Here is an 11,077-nt window from a genome sequence, read left to right as displayed (position 1 = left end):
GACTGACAACAGTCCTATGAAATACAAAGAAGGCCGAGAATCAGTGACAGGAAAGGATCACCAGTAAGAACTACAGCAGTCACCGCTTACCTCGTAGCATAGGGCACTGTCCGTGATCCTTAAGAAGAGTTAGTAGAAATGCCTTGCCCATCTTGCCCCTGAACCCCTTGAAAGGTACACGACTGCTGTGTTGGTGTTTAGGGGGAGCATCTCACTTACCAGGGACTGACTTCTCCCTTGATTCCTCTGTAGTGATGGAGACTTCCCCGCTGATGAAAAATTCCCTGGGATTGCAACCTCCAAGCCAGACAGCTTTCCTATGGAATGACAGAGAACTTGTCAAGGTGAAACACCAGTCTGCGGGAGAAAGGGAGGAAGAGAATGATGGAAATCGTTTCTGGGAAACTATTTTTACATTATGTGTTGTTTGTTCCCGGTAAATAAACTGAAATCTTCTTAACAGTACAACAAAATCTAAACCACTAAAGCCAACAATACAGGAGTATAACGTTCGACAAAAATTTCTTTGGCTGCGCAGCATGTGGGATCTTAGCTCCCCAACCAGGGATTGAACCCACGCCTGCTGCATTGGAAGCGCAGAGTCTTCACCACGGGACCACCGGGGAAGTCCCAGGACTATCACTTTTAAAGGAGAAGGTACAAACCCCTCGGTTCTATGAACTGGAGATTTTTAGTAAGAAGTCAATATATTTGTTGTTAGGCACATTTTATGTTAGGCTGTCTCCCTGCACAGGATGCAGGCGCCTTGAGAATGGAAGTCATATCCCTCTATAGTACGTCCCTCTTCTTTCTGCTTTGCAGTTTGCTGCTCCACTTGTTCAACCCCACCTAGTAATAACCTATACTTCCCTTGTTCCTGTTTTCCCATCTGGAAAACAGACAAAAGGCAACCAAACAACGCAAAGGTCTCAACAAATAAGGGATATCCAAAACCAGAGATGGCCAGAACTTCTGTACCCCTGATGAAATAGTCCTCATACAAAACCTGATAATCAAATTCCTTAATGCTAGGAATCACAGTGAAAAATAGTATCTGAACTGACTTCTGTCAGATGAGTGAGAACTAAGGTTAATTCAGTGTATCTGAAGCATAGAAAGTGAGGGCAAAAGTGGCACAAGATGGGGCTAGAGAAGCAGAGAGGATTCTAGACCACGCAGAGTCTTAAAGGCCAACAGTGTGTTTTCTATTCTCAAAACAATGCTTGTGAGCGATGTTTATGAGCAACGTTCCAACTTGCTTTGAAGGTTTCTTGTGTGAAGAGTGGATTGGAAGGAAACAAGATATATGGACACCAGTTAGGACCTAATCGCAACAGACAGGCAAGTTCAGTATTAGGAAGTTGAGGAAGAGCTGGCTGACAGATTCCAAAGAAATTCAGGAGATGAACTGAAGCGGGCTTAATGGGGTAGGAGATGGAGGAAAGGAAGGTCTTAGGGAATTCAAGGGTTTACTGCACACATGAGCAAAGTCTCAAAATTAATCATTTGAACGTACAGAGGCGGATCTCCCAAATGACACCGGTTAGGAAGCAACGGTACGCCCTTTAGAATTCCTAGAGACAACACAAATCAACTGTTTCGATGGAAAATTCGGCGGGACTCTTGATTTCCATGGGAATACAGAGAAAAGAGACACTGATCTGGCTTGCAGGTATATTTAGGAAGCTGTTAGCCGGACATCACCTACTAGTATCATGTAAGTAGGCCGTCCGAAGTTGGAAGCTTAGGGGAAAAACCTGGAGGAAAACTTAAAAGCTTAAGCCACACCTCTACACTACACCACCTTTCACAATTTCTTCTCAGATAAGCATCATCCCCATCAGTGAAGAAACTCGTTCGTACCTCATAATAGGAAAAACAGGCCTAAAGATTCAATGTGTGTCTTGGGAGGTCCCATCTATGCGATATCTTCCTGGGACCAGAAAAGGCCCCAGGAAGATCCATCTCTGCACCCCTGAAAGCTTACCACCAAGGAAAATGACTAGGTCCATAGATTTCCTCCCTCAAACCAGCTTACCTCACACATAGATCATTAGCAACTCCGCCCTTACTCACATTATCACAGTCACAAGAGTGGTTAGGGAGAAAAGCACTAACCAGGGGAACTAAAACAGAGGCAATCCAGGCCAAGCTGGGCTGGTGGCAGATATCTTGCTCCTTACGCTCGGGTGCATAATGCGACTCACCACAGTGCCTTTTTCACAGACCCTTTTGAACGTTTCTCCACAGAATCCAACAGCTCAAGTTAGTTCATGACGCTTCAAGGTCAACAATCGTCAAGAGAAAAACATGCAATATGTCTTACAATGTTGGATTCCTTACAAACAGGACAAGGAGATAACCATGTAGACAAAACCAGAGCATTTGAAAACATCTGTATTCTACAAACACACCAGTGAATGCTATAAATAAGGTACTATGACATAAAACAAAATGAAAACTAGATGTGAGACTGTTCTCTTCAGTGTACAGACTTCATGGCAGTTGCTGCACACTATCTAGCTACTTAGATCTTTAACTCTCTGTTCTGTTAATACCAAATGAGGCCCAAGTGTGTCAACCTGTTTCCCACAGAAACCAAAAAGTCTACATGCATCTCTTTTCTCCTGTGCCCTTTCACCTTACCTGCTCCCAATTCTCCACCAACGTCCTCCTCTTTCTCTAATTATTCTCCTCTTCATTTTGCTTGGCCTTGCCCCCAAGCATGCAAGACAGAGAGTCCTAGAGGTCCAAGATTCTAGAGTGGCTGTTTGCAAGGCGGAGGAGATTACAGTAACTGCCACACTGTATATACTTCTGTGCAAAGAAAAAGGGACAGTGTTCAGAATGTCTCTCACATATAACAAGAGCTGGAGATGGCAGGATACCTGTGTGGCCCAAGGAACTAGAGCTAGCAAATTATGGGCCAAACAATTGCAACCAAAGGCTGGAAGAGGAAAGGTCTGCAACCAGCTCTGTCTCCTAGCTCTCTGGTATTTGCTGCCAACGGGCAGAGTCTATTTCGTGAAGCATCAAGCACTGAAAAGAAGACTCCTGCTGCTGGAAGGTGACAGGAAGTAACGTCCAATGCAAGATCAAGGCTTGTCCTCGAAGCAATGCCCATAATGGAAGAAAAAAAAAAAAGAGAAAGCGGAAGAGAAATGTTAAGTCGCAAGTCCAACCTGGCCCCCAGCCTAGCCCAGCCCAAGGAAGGTAGGAGTCAAGGAGAAGAAACTAAAAGAGAAGAGCCTTGGACCACAACATTCTCCACAAGGTACACTCAAGAAACTTCACCCTACTCTTGAACCAAGTTACAAAGAGAGCTTCTTAATCCCTACTTTGGCTCCTTAAAAGCTGCTATCAGTTCACTCATTAGACACATCTGATTTCAGAACAACTGTAATAGTTCAAACTAGATGGCTCTTTCCTTCCTAAGGATTATTAATTAAAGAAGATCTATATAGCTCTAAGTATATGATACATAAAATAGAATACTCTGTAGAATATAAGTAACTCTTAGTTCAGTGTATTAATGAACGTCTGTAAGAAATGTTGCAATGATTTCCCTAATGGAAGAGCCTGGGGGAGGTAAATCTGTCTTCTAGGATTTCCTCCTCCCCAAAGCTCAGAAACTCAGGTGTTGTTTTAGCTCTCCTACACTCTCTTCACCCAAGCCCGCCTTCCTGTTGGGGATCGGACCTCCCTATTGGCTCTCTCATACCTTTCAACTGCCTGCTTTGTGACATCACTCTCCTACCAAACCTACTACCACTTGGTAGAGCCTTGGGGTTTCCGTGGAGCTGTTTGGACCAGTAACCAGTGACCTCTGTACTGGACACGTGCGCCGTTCAGCTGCAGCCACTCAGACATCCTCTAGTGTTGTCTCCTCATCCCTTGTACCTGCAGTGGATGCTTCCTCTTCTCTGACCATGTCAGGTAAGAAAAGAAACTTTGGAAAGTTTTGCGTTCGATTTCTTTTGCCCCTAAATTGAGTAGGAGATTCAAAATAGCATGGAATAATGAGGGAAAGTATTGAACTACAAGTCTGGAGACCTAATTTCACTTTTGACTTTGACGTTTACTATCTGTGTGACTTTGGACAAATCACTGGCTGTCTCACAAAGCCTGTTGCTTTCCTTAACTGTTACGTTAGGATACCACATTGGGTTGATCACTCTGATCCCCTTCTTTTCCAGTATTGAGCCTTAAAGGGTACCCATGTAGAAAACGAAATCAGACACTTCTCAAGAGTGTTTCAACAGAAACACAGAAAAGCCAGGGGACATAGAAAACTAGCAATATATACCAAGATGTTTCATCTCTAATGGTCTCCCTCCACTAGGATTTCGACTAGTTGAAAAGAGAGAATAGGGAGAGAGGATGGAGAGTACTGGGCTCTACAGGGAGGCACAGAGTCGAGCGTAAGGAAGTTTAGGACGGTTTTCATTAGCACAGGCCAACAGGCACCAAGAGATGGGAGAAAATGTAAGAATGAAGAGGGAAAGCATAGAGGAGCTCTCAAGAAAAACGGAGTTTGCAATGGAATGCTGATGGGAACCAAAGATTTTCAATTAAAGCAGAAACAGCACAGAGGGAAACCTGCTCAGAGCAGGGCAAAACCAAGTTGATGGTAGCAAACCCTTACATTAACAGACTAAGAAGGAAAGTAAGGCCAGAACAGGGGATCACCGGGAAAGGCAGCTTATCAGAAAAGTCATACTCCGTTTTCTTTCTTTTATTGCCTCTCTGAATACAGTTGGCCACTTGACAGTTTTGAATATAAACATTTTAGAAATACGTTTTAGAAATGATGCCTCCTATAAACAAGCAACCACAGTGGTTATCTAGGGGGCTGCTTTTCAGTGTTTTATTCTTTCTAATTTTTAAACTAGGTAGACATTTCACCAATTCAACATTTTAAGTGATATCTTCTAAATTGAATCAGAAGGACTATTTTCCTTGGTGTGATATGTAGGTTCTAAGGCAAGGCTGCTTTTCATTTTTACAGTTATTTCCTTCCTAACACAGAGAGCACATTGATCAACAGCCATCGTTCGCTTGTAGAGCTTAGCTACCGAAGAAGAAGAAGAAGAAGAAAAAGTCAAGCCCCACATCTCTAATTCCCCCCACTTAGGGAATTCCCTGGCGGTCCAGTGCTTAGGACTCGGTGCTTTCACGGCCAGGGCCACGCGGCGCAGCCAAAGAAACAAAACAAACAAACATCCACGTTTATCGAAAACCATATTGTGGAGTCCTGTGGATTTTCTTACATTTGAAAATCTTTTTTAATTGGATTCTAGGCATGATGGTTTTTTGAGGTTTTGGGATGCCATCTTCTTGGATGCTGAAGATGATTCTAATCTAAGTTCTAGGATAAATCCAAAAACCTTCCTGATACATTTTAAGCTTCCTTTCTGCTTATTATATAAGCTATATTCATTGAAATATATATTTCTCCTAGGCTTAATACCTCTTACTTGCTGGGTAAAAATATGAAGGAGCACAATAATGAAACTCTTTTACACTTATTATTTTGCTGTCTGCTTCGTACCGGTTTTCATTGAAATACTTGTCTATATGTGTTGTGGCTACCTATACATGCACATTTATTGCATTCTGTTGCTTGTTATGCATTTTTTACTGACATACCTTCTCTGTCTGTATGCATTGGCTAGGAATTCATTCACCTCTATCACCTCCATCGTGTCTTCTGGTTAATAGTATTCACTAAAATAGAGTGGGCAAAATTCACTTTCATAATATTGCATGGATGGTACAGAATGCCATTTGTTAGTAAATTCATTAGGCTTCGATACTTGCCACATACCCCAGTTTTCATTAATATCTATGGATTTCTTTTTCGTTAACGTAATATGCTTGTCATGATTTTTCTTTGTCTTTCTAGAACTTATTGTATCTTCCTCCATATAAATCATACGCAACAGATCAGCTTATTCATCTATTAATTATTACTGCTATTATTATTGGTGGTGGTGTTATAACCACTTTACAGGTGAGGAATCTGAAGTAATCAGATAACTTTTCCCTTTCCAAAAGCACTTAAGAAATCCACTTTCGGGTAATCATTTTGAGGTAGGATGAGAAACCGGGCTTGAAGAGGGCAAAAATGACTCTTTCAATTCACCAGTTGGACTGAGCTGTACGTCACCTCTAGGTAATAGCGTGGGAACTGCACAAGCAAAGGGAGACACTGAAGACGACAATGGTAATAGCCGTACTGTTTTCTAATGGACAAAAAAAATGCCTATATTATAAGTTCTATTTCTCCTGCTTTCTGGCAGTATCATGCTCAGAGTGGAGTCCTGGCAAGGAAGTCAGGATACTTAGGTTCTGAAACCTGGTAATGATACTAACATAATGAGAGAACTTGAACAAGTCAACCCGACCTCTCTGAGCCTCAGTTTCCTTACTCACGAAATGAGACTGAGAACATCGAAGTTCTCTAAGGGCCTCCTAGTTCTAAAATGCTTCCAGTCTAGGAAATAGCATAGAAGTCAATACGAGTGCAGGCTGAAGGGAAAGACAGGGCAGGGAGAAGGTTGCTTCCAGCCTAGAGAACAATCTCTGAACCACACCACTTGGCTCTTCTGCCCGTCTGTGCCCAAGATGGGAGCACAGGCAGTTAATAGAGAAGAGTGGAAAACTGCTCAGTCCTTACAGCCATCATCAACTGTCTGATTTTGGGTTTCTCAGGAAGTAGTGATAGTAGAGGTGTCCTGATAGCAAGAACCTTCAGATGATGCCGTTCCTCAAACGTAGTGAGAATTTCTCAACCTCCCTGAGTTTTTCATGACCCTCTTGTTCTTACAGAAAATTTCCAACATCCATCTCTACTTGGAACTCTAGATTCTCTGCAGCATTCTCCTCCTGTGGTGAGCAATGCAACTTCCCTAACACGAAGTGTCTGCAACTTCTCCAGAGTCTCTGCCCCTGCCGTCAGTTCGGCATCGGCTACTGGTACCCCTTTCCAGACACTCATGGGTAGTGCCTACCTTTACCAACATTCTAGCACGACTATGTTACCTGGAGTTACGGACCACAGCCAGATCTCCACTTCAGCTGCTTCCTATCCAGGTGTTCTTGAGTGGGACATCACAGCAAGCACTGAAAAGAATTCTTCTTCACTCGGAGACTTTACTCTGGCACTCACTGACCGGCATACAGCTGCTTCCTCCATGTTTCTGGCAGCCCAGTATGATAAAACTTCAGACGCCAATAACATGGTCCCTCTACATCCATCGCTTTCTGCCAGCCTTGCTCAGGGAACACCATCTCAGATTCCAAATCAGGGGCAGAGCCACCTGTCACTTACCTACCAGGAAGGAAGCCAGGTATATTACTATAACCAAGGCACACTGGGGTCTTTACTGTATGGAGAACTTGGCTCCTGCCCGCAATCCTATGGCTCTGTGTCATACACAGGAAGTAGGGCCTCTGTGCAACCAGAAATGGGAATGGGACTGAAGGAGATTCAGCCCACAAATATCCGACCACCAGCTTCCACCTCTGCAATCTGCCACCCTGTGTCTGCTCAACGCATCACAGAAACAAGTTTTCAAGGTGAGTACACAAACGGCAGAGAAAGTTGAAGAATGAGGTCGGCATTCAAAAATGGGGTCAAATCGACAGCTGGGAAGGGGTGTAGAGACAGGTAGAATTTAGATCCTGAGCCTTTAATAACCACTACCTTCTCTCAGTGCTCTCTGTTTTTCGACTCTATGTAAGAACACCTAGGGCTTCCCTGGTGGCGCCGTGGTTAAGAATCCGCCTGCCAATGCAATGCGGGGGACACGGGTTCGAGCCCTGGTCTGGGAAGATCCCACATGCCGTGGAGCCACTAAGCCCATGTGCCACAACGACTGACCCTGCATCGTAGAGCCCGTGAGACGCAACTACCGAAGCCCACGCGCCTAGAGCGCATGCTCCGCAACAAAGAGAAGCCACCGCGATGAGAAGCCCGCACACCGCAACCAAGAGTAGCCCCCGCTAGCCGCCAACTAGAGAAAGCCCGTGCACAGCAATGAGAGACCCAGTGCAGCCAAAAAAATAAATACGTAGAATAAATAAGTTCAAACAGTAAATAAATACATAAACATAAATTACAAAAAAAAGAACACCTAATGCAGGTGGGAAGGTGGGAGGGCCACTGTAGAGGTCATCTATGCTACATGTACAAGAACCCCGAGAGCACACCAATCGGTACCACACTTTTCACTGCTGTAGCCGATCGTTCCCCCTGTACTGCCACACTGTAGCACTCCCTTCCCTCATCTACTGCTATAGTCTCTTCGGAAGGTGTTTCAGAACTCTTGTTATGAGAGTGCCAGTTGAACTGTCCTCACTTCCTTCATTTATACCAGGATTGAAGACCTTGTGGTCCGAGATCCTGTCCAGAGAGCAAGCAGGCTAAGACTCTGTCTTTGTTGATGTATTTCATCAGCAAGGGCTCTACCCCCTCTCCTAGTTCATGGTGTGACGTGTTCTTGGCCTCTCGGGAAAGTGGGGAGAATGGAAAGGACCCTATATGAGAATGCTAGGCTTTGTAAAACATTTCAGGTTTTTAAAAATAAGACTCATTTTGTATTGGACTTATAACAGTCCTATGAAATACAAAGCGAGCCGAGAATCAGCGACAGGAAAGGCTCACCAGTAAGAATTACAACAGTCACCGCTTACCTCGTAGCATAGGGCACTGTCCGTGATCCTTAAGAAGAGTTAGTAGAAATGCCTTGCCCATCTTGCCCCTGAACCCCTTGAAAGGTACACGACTGCTGTGTTGGTGTTTAGGGGGAGCATCTCACTTACCAGGGACTGACTTCTCCCTTGATCCCTTTGTAGGGATGGAGACCTCCCCCCTGGTGATGAAAAATTCCCTGGGATTGCAACCTCCAAGCCAGACGTTTTGTGTGACACAAAGTCAAGAACTCCCCAAGTCCTGCAGTAGCAGAAACAGCCACATACTTGAGAGTAACCCACCATCTGAACTTGGGGACATTTCAGTGACAGCTCCAGTCCAGAGTGCCAGGCGTCTCCTGGCCCTGCCTCCAGCTCCAAGCCAGGGACAAATAGAGAGTAAGCACGTGGATGATATCAAAACCAAGCTTTCAAAGCCTCTGGATGCCTACCAGATCCCAACAGAGAACCAAGATCCTCCACTACTCCCTTTAGGAATCCCTGATATTCACCAGCCGCTGGCCTGCACCGATCCCCTCAGCCAAGAGGAGCAGCCTGGTTCTGAAAATGCTGATCTGGGAGAGAACAGCCGGAGTCGTCAGGACCTAGGGACACTTGAAAATGGGATTGAACCTAGCAGTGGTCTTGCAGACATTACTACACTGGCGGAGGATATTCACCTTCCCCAGCTCTTTAATCCTTTGAAAGATCTTGATCAATCCCAAGGTCCCAACGGGATCAAAGCTAAAGACACCAGAGCCATTAAGGTGAATCAGGTGCAGGAAAAGCCAAGTGTCATAAAGGTTCCCTCTGATCAACCCAGGAAGAACAAACAGAAAGCCTCTGAGCCTATCAGTGGCGCTCCCAAGGCCAAAATCCAGCCAAAGAATCCAGAGTGCCTGTTAGGGGGAGAAGTGGTTACATGCCACGCTGCAGTCAGTGACAGGGCTCCTGTGAACACGGCCAAGCACTCTCAAGGCAAACCTCAGAAAGCTGCATCCAGAAAGATCAGCAAAACTAAGAGCCACGGGCAGGAAAAGACCAAAAGGACCAGAGGGAGAAACAAGGCTGAGGAGAACAAGCAGTCAGGGAACAAAGTCAAGGCAGAAGAGAAGCCAGCAATCCCCCACACGAAGCGAAAGGAACACCAAACTGAGCTTCTCCAACAGAGCTTTCAAAAGCCTCGAACCTCCCTTGGCGTGCGCATGCTGGAGTCTGTGAAGGTTCTTCATGCGCTGGGGAAGAAGAATGAGACGAAAACTGGGCGCTCTTCCTGTCGGCTCTTGGGAAAGTCAAGCAACCCCAAAGACCCCCAGCCACCCCCAGCTATCCAGCCATGGCGGCATACCCCACGTGAGGGGAAGGGTCCTGAGAAAACGCAAGTCCAAGCCCAGAAACCAGACAGCAGTGCTGAAACAGAGTGTCCGTCTCCAGCCCAGTATGAGCGGCCTCCTCCTGGGAAGGTCAAGTTGATACCTCTGCCTTTTTCTGCCTGGGACAAGCCTCAAGCTCGACCCGCTCCTCGGAGGCCACAGTCTCTGGCCTCACATCGGCCTGCTGGGGCTTACCGTGCCCAGCCTGGTTCTACTGACTCAGCTCAACCTGCTGCAGCCAATTCATCCCAGCCAGCTCCTGCCTCTTTGCCAGGCCCCGCCAAACCAGCTCAGCCAACTGTGACCAACCCAACCCAACCGGCTTGGCCCAACCATACCCAGCCTCGTGTCCCTCAGTCTGCTGCTCCTAGGCCTGCACCCTCCAAAACTTCATCTGGCGCTCCTCTCCAGCGGGAGCCTGTTCCCCCTGCTGTGAATAAGCGCCAGTCCCCACCCAAGCTCCAAACCCACTTTCTACTCCAAGACTTCAGCAAGCAACGAGTTCCATGGAGGGAACCCAACGTGCCTGAGCCAGTCATGTCAAAGCCCATCGAACAAGAGCAGAGGCCAGAGCGAGAGGCCATGAAGAGGCGGGCTCAACAACAACGGGAGAATGCTGCCAGATACACCTCTTCGGGCAAGCTGCAATTTTTCACCGAGAGGGAAAACGAAATGGAAATTGCCGACTACTACGGATACGTCAAGTGAGAGCTGCTAGGATTCTTGGTGCCACCTTGGCTACCAGCTGTTCTTCCATACACAGGTAAGACAGGTATAGAACTGAATAAGTAAATGGAATACAATTAATAGACGAGTAACAAACCTTTCGAATTTTCAGATGCTGCTAACTGGGGCGTGAGAAAGGAAGGACTGAAAGTTGGATGGGAGAATGAAGGAAAGGGGTAAAAACTGAGCAAAGAGGAAGGAACTTGGCCCAGGGCTAGGAAGGCCAAAAGAGACGTATGGATTTAGGAAAGGAAGCAGGAGCGAGGATGAAACGGCAGAAGTAA

The 11,077-nt window shown here is 45.9% G+C and overlaps 1 pseudogene across 1 annotated transcript; it reads left to right on the top strand.

Moving 5' to 3' along the window:
* The first annotated feature begins 3,852 nt into the window (after window positions 1-3,852).
* On the top strand, window positions 3,853-10,775 carry LOC309622169 (uncharacterized protein C2orf78 pseudogene; annotated as a pseudogene). The gene is made up of 3 exons: window positions 3,853-3,936; window positions 6,832-7,581; window positions 8,860-10,775. The product of its transcript is annotated as an uncharacterized protein C2orf78 pseudogene (transcript).
* The last annotated feature ends 302 nt before the right edge of the window (window positions 10,776-11,077 follow it).

This window comes from Balaenoptera borealis, assembly GCF_965194805.1.
Source record: "Balaenoptera borealis genome assembly, contig: HAP1_SCAFFOLD_1704, whole genome shotgun sequence".
Lineage (NCBI taxonomy): Eukaryota > Metazoa > Chordata > Mammalia > Artiodactyla > Balaenopteridae > Balaenoptera > Balaenoptera borealis.
The sequence above is the reverse complement of the archived record's forward strand: the minus strand, read 5'-3'. Positions and strand labels throughout refer to the sequence as shown.